This window comes from Typopeltis vanoorti, chromosome 8 (assembly GCF_054136105.1).
Source record: "Typopeltis vanoorti isolate ZY-2024b chromosome 8, IOZ_Tvanoo_1.0, whole genome shotgun sequence".
NCBI lineage: Eukaryota > Metazoa > Arthropoda > Arachnida > Uropygi > Thelyphonidae > Typopeltis > Typopeltis vanoorti.
Window position 1 is genome coordinate 96,934,329 of NC_143556.1, and position 13,617 is coordinate 96,947,945.

General features: G+C 34.1%; 1 protein-coding gene across 2 annotated transcripts in view; it reads right to left on the reverse strand.

Moving 5' to 3' along the window:
- Positions 1-3,119: 3,119 nt before the first annotated feature.
- The window catches only part of LOC150104209 (nardilysin-like), a 561,456-nt gene continuing 550,958 nt past the window's right edge, over positions 3,120-13,617 (reverse strand). The window contains exon 31 of one of the 2 annotated variants that reach the window (XM_090396835.1): positions 3,120-4,059. The gene's annotated coding sequence lies outside the window, so the exon portion shown is untranslated. Of the gene's footprint in view, positions 4,060-9,848; positions 10,340-13,617 lie in introns of those variants that run through there. The other variant, XM_090396833.1, reaches the window with a different exon arrangement.

Below are 13,617 nucleotides of genomic sequence, written 5' to 3' on the forward strand. Positions count from 1 at the left end.
CTCTGTTGAGGTCTGATGATGATAATATTTTGCTGGCTTTAAACCTACTATCTAGTAACAATTAGTTAATAGTGGGAATGGTTTAAAATTGTAATGGACAATATTAAAGTACTAATATGACACCATTATTTTTGAGTAAAGAGAAGTTTATTTACATATATCAATCAGTTCAGTCTTGAAGTGACAGTCTTCCCAGATTTTTTGCAAATTGATAAATCCATACTTATTTATTGAGTTTTGGGAATGTTTCATAGTTACTACTGATTCCAAAGACAGTCTCTGTGACTTGTAATGACTTCTGTGTAGCACATTGGTTTTTTCCTTGTAATGCTGCATTAAGGAATGTTTAAAGCATGGTCTGTCAGTCCAGACTTGCCATAGCAATAGTGATGAATGTAATTCTTATGTTTTTCAAGGTAGATATCAACATATCTTCTTGTCTCTCCATATTAGGCTTGGTCACAAGTACAGGGCACTTCATATGCTTCTAGATGTAATTAAAGGATAGTTTGTGTTAGATGAATGGATGAGGGTTAATATATAGTTTGAATGCAGTGTAGAATTAAATATGTATATTATTTCTATTTATGTTGAAAATTAAATCACAAAACTCAGAGATAAACAACTACTAACATGTAACACCGGCCTGGTTGGCTGAGTGGTTAGCATATCCGCTCTCCAGCCAAAAGGCTGCAGGTTCGAATCCCACCATGGGCATGGATGTTTGTGATTGTCTGTAAAAATACTAGTGGTGGTGGTGATAGATAACACTGGTGTAGATGATGAAAGTAGTTGTACTTGGTGGTGTTAAATTGTGAATGAAACTGTTTTATATGTATTTATTCTTCATTCACATTTAACATAATCTGCCATAGCCTAAGCAAGACTTGTTTAAATATTATTTGTTTGTCTCTTGCTTAAAGTCTGTTATTCATGTAATTTCATTGAAATTTTATCAGTTATTATTTAATTATATAATTTTAGGATGTCATAATAATGAAAGGACTCTGTTGTAAATGCCAGTTATTTTATTACTTTATTCCTTCAATAATATTATAAGAAATTGTATGTAACTTTTATGTGCCTTATGTGAACTGTAGTATATGTTTTTTTTTTATTATTGTAAATGAAAGTGAAGGTAAATTTAAGTAACTATAATATTTTTTTTTATTTATCATTACTGTATGTAAAGGTATAATCTTATGTAATGCTTCTGTTTATGTTTTGTTTTGGCTGTTGTCATGGAGACAGTGTTAAAATAGATGGCGTGAGCGTAGGATGTGAGCTACAGTATTTGGAAGCAAGGAGTTAATATGAGTTGGACCTGTGAGAACAAGTTTTGGTGGGAAGAATGAAGGTATATAAGCGGAAAGGAAAGTAAACAGAAAAACACTCAGGACAGTACAGAGTAGAAAACTTATATGCAGCACGGAGTAAAGTAACGGGTGGTAGTAATAGGAATTATAGTGCCATAATAGGATTAATAAGGGACCGGGAAATTAATAGGCAATTCAGAATAATTCTACCGAGTTCCAGAATTACTTCGTATTCCAAAGTCGTTTTAAAGAAGGATTGGGCAAAGCTGAACTTGTTATATAGAAGTAAACATGGAATATGTATTCTGCCTCATTGCAAGTGCATCAAGACTTGTGTAGCGTGATAAAGAATAATTCAGTTATCATTGAGAAGATTTCTTTTGAATAGTGCTGCTTCGGAGTGATAAGTGAACATAGTTTTGAAATGTGCCTACAGTGAATCTCATGTGCTAAGGATTTAACCCGGTAAGAACAGTCCTATTTTATTGCATTTCAGTGTGAAGATATAAGTGTTAGCTCCGTCTGCTACGTTCCAACATTAACTGTGGCGTTTTGCTGAGATTAGCCGAAGTTAGAAGCTTGAAAGTAATTCCCCTTGAAGTAATAACTGCCGCCATTAATAAATTAAGTGCTTGCTGACTAAGTGTTGAATTATAGGGTGCAACTAAGTAATACCAGTAAAAAAATAATTACTGAGAATTTCTATAATATTGAACTGTCTGATCCATTTTAATTATTAGGAAAACTGTAGATTTAATATCTGAATGTGTAATGTTTAATTCTATGTGAATGTTATGACCTGTTGAATTAAGTTATTTTCATTATCTTGTTTTCGGAGTTAAGTTTATGTACTAGTCATATAACCTTGCAATAAATGTTTTGTTTTATTGATTTCAATATAGCGTGTGCCTGATTCTCTTTCATTGCACGTTCATAAAGATATCGGACCTTGCGGAAGCCTTAAGTGTTAATTTTGAACTCGGCCTATATGAATAATGAGATTGCTTAAATTAGTTGATGATTGATTCTACTTTTGCATAGGCTGATCTGAATATACGGTGGTGCAATATAAATATAAATTTCTCTATATTTTGCTTAGTAATCAACCAACAATTAATTAATTTAATTAAGAACAACGTTACAACAAGATGGTGGATTCAAGCCAGGATGGACGACACAACAGTGAATTTGAGTGGTGGAGACAGAGAGGAGTGGAGTAGATGCCCTCCCTCAATGAGCCTTTGGACTCCCTGGAGGTGTTATGTAATAATAATAATAATAATCTAAGGTTTTTTATGTCTGCCAAGAATGAGTTTTACTGAAATATCACTTTGCTGCATATTTTGGACTTCATAAAGATTTGTATAATAAATATAATTAGCTAGTTGTAGAAAGTTTTTTTTTTCACTTGAATGGAAAGTAAGTAAATGATATTTGTAATGAAATGATATTGTTTTTAATTCTTCATCCAATTGCAAGCAGAAAAAATTTGTGCATGAGGTATCATGACGACTAGACTACTTGTATATAAATACTCATGATCTCATGGAGAGTGGTGAATGATTGTCACGAATTGTCTGAGAGTGTGATGTGGTGACTACAGAGAATGTGAATATAGTTGATCCTTGAAGAACATGGGTTTGAACTGCATGGTTCCACTCATATGCATTTTTTTTTAAAAATAAATATAGCCTAGAAATATCAAAAAAATTAAGATATGTCACGAATGCATAAAATATATGTAGACAGTAGTCTATTTTAGCATTTACTACCATAAAGTATACACAAATCTATTATAAAAAAGTTAAAATTTATGAAAATTATGCACACAAAAACTTAGGCTGTATATAGTCATTTGCAGTCGAGAGAAATGTAAACAAACATAAAGATGCAGCATTAAGTCATAACTGCATAAAATTAACATTAACTTATTAATTAGTTAAACTAATTAGCATAAAATAAAAATTTTATAACGATTCATTCATTCCTTAGTGTATAGGCTAGGCTGCCATGAATCAGTCATATCAATTGCACTAGGTTATGATAATGCAATCATATTGCTGCTTCTCTGTTATCAATGCATGAATTGTTATATCTGTAAATAAATATGAATTTCTTTTTCACATTATCTTTCACTTTTGATGTCTAGTATTAGTAATAAGTATAATCTCAACAGTGTTTTGTATCTATTAAGGCAATATTGATGTAGGTACTGACAGACATACAATTCATCTTGTAAACATGCAACGTAAATTTACAGTATCGATAAATACAGTACAGTACTGTAAATGTATTTTCAGTTCCTTATAATTTTTTTAATAACATTTTCTTTTCTCTAGCTTACGTTATTGTAAGAATATAGTATATAATATATACATACCATACAAAATATGTGTAATTGACTGTTTATGTTATCGGTAAGACTTTCGGTCATCAGTAGGCTATTGGTAGTTTTTGCAGAGTCAAAAGTTCTACGTGGATTTTCAAACAATGCAAGAGGTCTGCACCCCTAATCCCCACGTTGTTCAAGAGTCAACTGTATATTCAAGGCATGGTATATTATATATTACGCTATGCGTGTTTGTGTGACCCTTCTTTGAAATTTGCCTTTCCTATCAATTGACTTGTATCCCATAATGCAAAGTACACCTCCTTTTGGACATGCATAATTCTATAAATTAAGGGAGGGTCACTACCTAGACTAATTTAACCTTTATTGAGGTCTCATCGGTGGAAGACAGACCTGTAAAGATACCAAGGTTGAATTAATTCAGAAGTCATATTTCTCACATACAAGTAGTAAAAAAAAAGTATATTAACTTATTAATTATTATTATTATTATTGCACCCTCCATGGAGTTGGCAGACTCATTCAATGTCCTGACATGTAGCTCTGCGGAAGGTGGTGTTTGCACTTCTCAATGCTAAACCGCCCGAAGAAAGAGTGTCACGAGTTAGATTCTAGTTGCCGACAGAGGAATTTTTTCTAAGCCTTTAGCCGGCCTGGTTGGCCAAGCAGTTAGCGTATCTGCTTTCCAGCCAAAAGGCTGCGAGTTTGAATCCTGCCATGGGTTTAATGACAATGCCCTAACTACAGAACTAAACCACAGTCTCAACACTTTCTCAGCCAATAGCTACGTCCCCCCCCCCCAAATCCAAAAAATATTGAAACCAGTAAACCACCCCCCCTCCCAACAAGGATTACACTAAATCCATCACCATACCCTATATCCGAGGCACCTCAGAAAAAATTACAAAAATTCTAAAAAAACATGACTTAACTTCTTGTTACAGACCATATAAAAAATTGGCATCCCTTATCTGCTCTACTAAAGACCCCCCCCCCCAGACCTACCTGGTGTATACCAGGTCCCTTGCAGCTGTAAGCTGTCCTACTTTGCCCAAACAGGCAGGACAGCAAATATCTGAATTTCAGAACACAAGGACTACATCCGGTTTCACCAATACAGCCACTCTGGTCTTGCTGACCATGCGCTGGATACCTGACATAGAATACGGTGGAAGAAAGCCATGATAATACACCGTAGTAAATACAAATATGAAAGGCTTTTCATGGAATCAGCTTCAGTCCTAAGAAACAATCCAAATCTCAACAAATTTGGCTGCATGAGAGTGACTCAAATTTGGGAAACCTACATCAGAAGACCTTCAGCCCAATAGGCCAAGAATACCAACATTGTCTGCTTCTTCCTCACTTACTGTTTGTTGTGCCTGCGTGCACATGTCTTGTTCTTAAGTTTCTTGAAAATGGCAACGTGATGTTGCCGAAATATTGAAGTATATTAAATTTTATTTTAATGTATATCCTAGTTGACGTTGTAATTTCCTTAAATTATTTAGTAAAATATGAATAACCAACATCTAAGCCTTTCCACGAGAATAAGTCATTAACATAAGCTTTCTTTTTCATTACTGTTTTATAATTATATAAAAACTAACTGCTAGAAGACTCAAGCAACTTGAATTGTCAATTTTAAAATAGGCTCCTCTCTAAGAACGAATACTCGATGAAGTTGTTGAAAGTTTTTTCGCTTGGTAAATTAAAGATGCCACGAAATTATATTCTTGTTTAATTCTTTATCCAAGTGCAAGCAAACAAAGTTTGCATGTGAAGTATCTTCACGACTAGGCTACTTCTATATAGAGCTAGTGACTTCACATTAATTGCCTTAGTATTCCATAATGTAAATCACACATCCTTTCAGGTGTGTATAATGCTATGCATTATGGGAAGAGCCATTACCCAGACTGGCCAGTTTAACCTTTAATGAGGTCTCAGTGGGAGCCAGACTCAGAAGAGTAACCAAGGTTGAAGTAATGAAGAAGTCACATATGTTGCACATATATTTCCCATATATGTGCAACATATGTGGGAAATATATTTTAATATATTTTTCAAAAGTGAAAAATAGTTTTTTCACTTTTGGTTGTTTACAATTGGATAACCAAGAGTGAAAAAAAACTTTCAACAAACTAGCTCTAAGCCAGAGTATTTTAATAACAAAGTGTTGTATCTTTTCACTACTTGTATATGGGAAATATGCGACTTCTACATTATTTCAACCTTGGTTACTCTTCTGAGTTTGGCTCCTACTGACATCTCATTAAAAGTTAAAACTGGCCAATCTGGGTAATGGCTCTTCCCATAATGCGTAGAATTATACACACCTGAAAGGATGTATGATTTGCATTATGGAATACTGAGGCAATTAATGTGAAATCACTGATTTTTTGGCATCTTTAATTTAACTACTTGATGAAATAATAAAAAAAAGTGGATCAAGAAACTACCAATAAGTTTTAATTATGTCAATTTAACAGTATTACATGCTATTGGTAGAAAATAATCAGTCAATAATCAACTTTTAGAAAATAAGTCAATATTGAACTTCTTTTTTTTTTTTTTTTTTTTGTATTACTGTTATTATTCTAGACCTCCATGGAGTCAAAAGATTCACCGTAGGAAGCCCATTTTAGACAGTCTAAAATGGGCTTCCTACGGCTTCCAACACAGTCTATCATACCATTCCTTAAACCTATTCATCATCTTTTTGGGCGGTGAATTCCATGGTCCAGCCACTTCTCACCTCCTTTCATAACTTTCAAGAGGATGGGCCTCTTGCCTTTGTTCCGGTATACAAAACACCTCATCAATGTCGATCCTGTAAATACCTTTCAACAATTTAAATGTCTCAATCATGTCATCCCTGTCTTCTATCCACCACAAAATCTCTGTAATTTGCATGCCCTCAGTCTATCTTCATAAAATCCAACCACTTCTGTATGAGACTGGATAACTCATCATCAGTTCAAAAGCCATGATGAAGGTTCCTCACATCCTAGACAGGATTCCAACCAAAGGCTTTGTTACTGCAAAGCCTTTGGTTGGAATTTTATATTACATTTAGTTATATAGGTTATTATAACTAAATGTAAGGTCTTGAAATTTGGGATCCACTAATGGGGGGGGGGGCTGCATATGCTATTACTAGATCTGTACTAAAGGATGTAGAGGAGGCAAGGGATCTTGGGGTAACTCTCAATAAAAATGTGAAGTTTAAGTGGCATACTGCAAAGATTATGAAGGTAATCCAGAAGATTGCTGCAATACTATGAAGGACTCTAAATTAGTAGCAGTAAGAGTGATGATTTCATTATATAAAGTGATCAGGCTACATATAGATTGTGCTCAGATCTAGTCAATAGCAGTTGAAGAGGATAAATTAACCTTAGAAAGGGTAGAGAAGTGGATATCATTTTTGTTATCCCCCCACCCAAACAATACAGTTGAGATCAGCCGACATCTGCATGGAAGAACACAAAAAATGCCTGCAGTCATGACTCCATTGGGTCCTGCAGACCATGCATTAGATACAGCTCATAGAATCAGTTGGAAAAAGACCGCAATTCTCCACACAGTAAATTTAGAAGATAAAGACCATTTTTGGAATCTGCAGCTGCTCTCAGAAATCAGTCTAATTTAAATAAATATGGTTGCATTAAACTTCCCAAAATATGGGAAACACTACTACTTTGAGATCCCAGTTTACATTCTTAGCCACCAATAGGCACCCACAGAGGGTGCCTCATCTAGTTAGGACTCTTATCTTTCTTCTATGTGTTTCACTCAGTTTTGTGTTGCCTTGGTGTGTGTGTGTGTTACAAGTCTCATATTGTACTCCTTGACGATGTCTCAGTGACTGAGACAAAATACTGGAAGAATTGAATAATATTTTTAATCCTTTTTCAGGGCTGTTTCACTTCATTAAGCCTCTAACATGAGACTGTAACCGGATTGCCAATGGCCACTCACTATGTGTCATGGTGGATAATTTCCTCTCCTCAGATTTCCTTACAATGCAGGAGTATCCCAGGGTTCCATTCTTTCACCTACTCTCTTCCTCTTGTATATAAATGATCTGGTCTCACAGACTTTGAATCCTATCCATAGCTGTTCTGACAACAGTATACTCCATTCCTTCTTTCTGTTTGACAAACACCTTGTAGTGCTCAAGTATTAGAATCCTTAAGATCAACCAAGACCAATGGCCTGAACTCTGATCTCCTAACTATATCCCAATGAAGCAAGGACAACCTTGTAGACTTCAGTGCCAGTAAAACTCAGTCCTTTCTGACATCTTGCAAGAAAGAGCTTGCATTCCCTCCCCTCTTACCTTTAGTAATACTGAGATATCCAAACATGATCAGATGTTCATTCTTGGACTGACCTATACCTCCAACCTGTCCTGGTACAAACACATTTCAGCTATAGCTTCTGCAGATGCCAAAAAAACTTGTACTTTTTTTTTTTTTTTTTGCACAAGACACTTCATGTGAACAGTTGCTAATTCTATACAAATCACAAATCTGTCCAACCATGGAATATTGCTCCCATATTTGTGGTGGTGCACCAAAATCCTATCTAAGATTATTCAATTCTATCCAGAAAAAGGTAATCCAGTTAATTTAATGATCTCTCTCTCTCTGACATTCAGTTTCTGCCTTGTGCCTCTTCTACAAATACTTTCACGAACAGTGCTCTGCTGAATTGGCCACTATTATTCCTCCAAATTCATTAGAACAAAATACAATCTATTTTGAAATTCATCAAACCAACTTCACTGCCTCCTCTTTCATTTCATCTACTTCTGTTCTTTGGAACAGCCTTTCCCCACTCTGCTTTCCTCAAAGAATACAACCTTTAGTTATTCAAATGAAATGCCAATAGATTCCTCCTTTTCTCTTGCCCATACATGACACTAATCTGCTATTAGTCTTGTGACTTTTCATGTGTGGATCACATATAAAAATATTATTATTATTTATTTATTTTTTTTAATTTTGAAGTATCATTTAAATTAGATGTGATCAACGAACATAAGTAATTAAAACTGTTTACTTGTTCTATTACTTTATTTTAAAATTATTATTACTTCATTTATTATTGTTTTGTTCATATTATTATTTCATCGATATTAATGGCATATTCTGTTTCTTACAGTTTTCTTCTAATTTTGTTATCTGGTATCATAGGTTAGGTTTAGAGTAATAATTAGGACAATATAATTCACATATTTTATATGAGTGATATGTCTACAACTTATTAATATTCCTTTCTTTTCTTCTATTGCATTATTGATAACATCTTCTATGAAGATAAGACTTACATTATTAATAAGACCGTTCAATTAGAATATCTTATTAGATTTATGTGTTGGTTATATATGTTAATGATAAAAAATAAAAAGAGTTAATAATAATAAAGCTTTAATGGTCTATTTATGAATGTAGAAGATTGTATTTCTTTTTTATTAATTATATTTTGCCTAACAGTAACTGAGGCATTTTCAAGGATAAAGTAATTGAAGAAGAACAATATCAAACAAGCATTCAAATATATATTTAAGTCTTTTTGTTTAGAATTTTTTTTATATCTATACTTGTCAAGTTAGATGTAGTTGATCAGCGTGATGTCTTAAAGTGATGCAAAATAATAACCAATACTGGATTTTAAATTTGTACTATTGAAATTTGACTGTTTTTGGTTATGAATTTATTGTCTGTTTTGTATCTCACTGCAAATATATATCCATCATGGCAGCCACCAGAGTCAACATACTCTCACTCAGTCCACCACCATTTAAGTGTAGTGTTTAGATTATATTATTTGTAGTATAGTCAAATATTTTGTTGCATGTAGGCGAGTGCCAATTGGTGGTTACCATCCTTTAAATTCTTTAATCCACTGTACTGCTCCAACCTGGTTTCTAAATGTATTATCAGGACTTTAAAAATTTTGTGCTGGCTCACTGGTGAAATCAAATATTTCACACATCAAGTGTTAGCTTGGAAGTGCTCTACAATGTTCATGTAATATATCACAGTCACACTCCCCCCCCCCCCCCCCCCTGGATTGGGCCAATTTATTAGCTTTTATTAATGCCATGGCTAATTCTAATCCTGTATAACTACAAATATTGGAGCAAATATGTGTTTATCAGTCTGATGCAAGACAGTTTATTATTACTTTATTATTAATAATACCATTTTTCACTACACTTTTGTTTTTAACATTTATAATATGTCTTGAATTGCTTTTATGGCAAGAAGCAAACAATTTATTCTCTGCAAGTATAAGCAAGGAGTGCTTGAGGATCAAAGCTTTATAACTAAGCAGACCTCCACATAGCCTTTAAAGGAATCCAGAGAACCGACTAGGACTATCGACGTAATATCCAATCCTCACCTTCTCATGGTGTTACTTATCTACACGGATACTGAATGAATAAGGAATGGCTGCTAATTAGGGATTTAGCCAACCAAATTGTATTCTTATTGGCTTAAACCAAAATATGAAATGATGGTGCAACATGACAGAATTTCATGCCGGCTAGGGCATTGCCTGGTTAAACAAGACTCCTGTTGTTTTCACCAGGGTGAACAGTGAAAAGTCAGCTACTGGAATAAATCCTGAAACACATCACAACTAAACATCGGGGTAACTGAAACAAAAAAAGACAAAAACTGGTGAGATCTTTCTAAGCAATAAATACAAAATGTCATATTCAAGCAATAACAAACACGGAAAAGGAGTAGCTATAGTATTCAACATTAAATAAGAGGCTAATCTTGAATGGCAGGCAATATCAGAATGGGGAACTGGACAATGAGATTTGTTTGTGTCTATGATCCCACAAAAGGTTCTACTAAGATAGAAGTGGATGCTTTTTTTTTTGAGGCTTTAGAGATAGCAAATGACACAATGAAAAAGGAAAAGTTGGTCCTTGTTGGAGATTTAAATAGCAGAGTAGGAAATGATTGTCAGACATACAGAAATATTTTTGGAAAATTTGGAGAAAGAGCAAAGCTAATAATAATGGCAAATATCTGTTGGATTTCTGCTAAGGATATGGACTGGTTATTACTAACACAATGTTCCAACATAAAAATTTGCACAAATTCACATGGAGAGAAGAGGCAAGGAATAAGAAAATTATCATTGAGTGAGAAAACATCCTGCATTAATGATGTTTTCTCACTGATGCAGGATGCAAGGAGGATTTGAAAATGAAAGTGATCAACCATTTAGTCTTGAGCAGGATAAAATTGAAAAGAAGAACATACGAGAAACTTTTAAAGTGAATAAAAGTTAAGCAGCATTCAGATGTGAACTGTAGACTAAAATACACAAACATTATTAAAGAAAAAATGAAAGAGTCTCAGAACAGAAACCAAAAACTTGGAGATTCAGTTTCAAGTCCTGAAGAAAACATGGATTCTGCCAGACAGGCATGTGGTGAGGTTGTTTGCATAGAAAAATCAGAACTCCATAGTAGATACAGGAAGTTAAAGAGGCAGTGAAGAAAAAGAAGAAAGCATATCAAAACTTCCTGGCAATTAAATCAGCTTGTGAATACAGAGACAAATGTAGGAAAGCTAAACACTGTGTAAAACTAGCTAAACTAAAGTCATGGGAAGACTTTAGTTTGGTTAAATATCAGGAAGGTGGCAAAATATTCTGGATGTGTTTTGCATTATGGGAGATACTGAGATAGGAGTGATGTCAGCTTGGTCCACCTTTGCTACGAGTTGCCCGGTATTGTACTACCTTACCCCAGTCCTGAAGATATTTTCAGACGCAAACTTTGTTTGCTCACACGTGGATAAAGGATTAAACTAAATATATTATATTCTAACCATGTGAAAAATAAATTTTCAACATCTTTCTCTAAATCCAGAGTAATTTAATAAAAAAGGTGGCACACCTTTTGGCAACTCCTACAGGTAAAGATGACCTCGCCATTGCTTCTGCCTGGTATAGTTTGCCCACCGATTAGAGGTCCCGCGACACTTCTGCACATTTCAGAAAAAGGAGAATCCATTCCAATAATAGGGTAATCAATCTGCCTTCTGGGATGTGTTTGTTTATTATTACAGGTCGGAAAATTTAGCTTTTCTTTTACGAACATTGCAGTTTTTAAAGTGTAACTATTTTGCTTGTATAACAGTCGGAAAAATGTACGTAGAATATTAACAAAATTAAAAAAGGTATAGCATAAAACAAAAATTTAACTAAGTTTATTTTTAAGAAAGTTTTCTATAAAATAAAAATAATTATACAGAAAAACAGAAATTTTTTCAAATGAACTTAGATATTCTAAACTTACAGTTGAGAGAACTGAGACACTTTAATGTCCTAAACTGATTAATTATTTATGACTTGTGACTCTTTTAACAAACCCATGCAAAAAAAGGTTGGAAAAAAATACCATTATCAAATCCTTTTAATCTTCATGGTCATCTGAATCGGTGTCCGAATCGTCATCACTTTCACTTAAACTGATCACCAAAGGTTCGCATAATTCTTCGATAATTCCATCTCTCTCCCAATACATATTTTCCAATGAGGTGACATGAAAGCAATATTTTCTCCAGTTTTGAACTGTAATACTTTCAATCGCCTGTTCTGAAAGCTTAAAAAGTTTCGACATGTCAATATCTCCAGTTACGTTGCGATGGTGAATGAAACTTTTCACTTCTGCCCAAACATACTCAATAGTATTAATATCGCAATGATATAGTGGTAGCCTCAAAGCTAGAAATCCATGCTCTTTGAGCATCATGTCGAATTTAAATAGTTTAGTTGTGGGCAAGTTTCTTTTGACCAAATTAAGCAATTCAATTTTTTGCATATCTGGGGAATGAGAAATGTTACTTGCAGAGAGCCAATCCATAAGAACTTGCTTCTTATTAGACCAATTTGGAACTTTGTTTGATCGAATAGAGTGATATGAATTATAACAGCAGCATTTTTAGGAAGGTTTGGAATCAGTTTTTCTTCTGCCCACTTTTTGAAGATCGTAGAATTCATTTGCCTATGGTAATTGGCTTTGTATAGTAAGTCTGAATTCGGTAAAAAACCCATTTCTCCACCCGCACACAAAATTATTATGCGCCGCGAGGCATTTTCGGTTTGTAGCACTCCCATTCTTCTTTTAGACTGCCAACATTTTCCATAAGTTAAATTACTATCAATCCAAGTTTCATCTAGATACACAATCGGTTTTTTCTCCTCCTTGAAACGTCTTATTGCTCTCAAATACTGTGTCCTAGATAAAACAATGTCACTTCGCTCCATGATAAGTTTCCTTTTATTCTGGGACTTTTTAAAACAAAATCCGATTTCGTGAAGTATTTTCCTTAAAGTTTCTCTTTTCCAAGGAAAATTAATTTTTTCTTTAAGCACAGGAATCAATTTCAGAACAGATGGCACTCTTTTCTCGCCCATAAAATTTGTGAATAGTTCTTATAACGTCTACATCAAAATCATTCAAAGCTACGGTTTCGATGGTTTTCTTTACTCTGGCGCTTTTTTTTTTTTTAGGAGATTTAAATTTTGGCTTACCTTCACCTTTTGATTCCCTATGAATTCTTTTAACAGTCGACCCCGATGCACGTTTTATGACTTGAGAAAGGGGAACAAGGAGCCGATTCTTTTTTGCAGAATGTCAGCACATTATTCAATATTCTTTTGCAAGAGCTACTGAAACGTTTAACAACAGAACTTGTTGACTGTACTGGATCCATCATACAAATTAATAATAAAAAAATAATGCAAAAAAGCGACAATAAAAATCAAGCTAGTACTAGTACAGCGACAGACAAGAAAGCATGTGATTTTGCATGTTGGTGACCAATTCGTACATCCTTCATTTCTTTCTCCCCTTCAGCATGAATCGACAATTCTTGGGAAAATGCCAAGGAGAGATCTACAAATGGT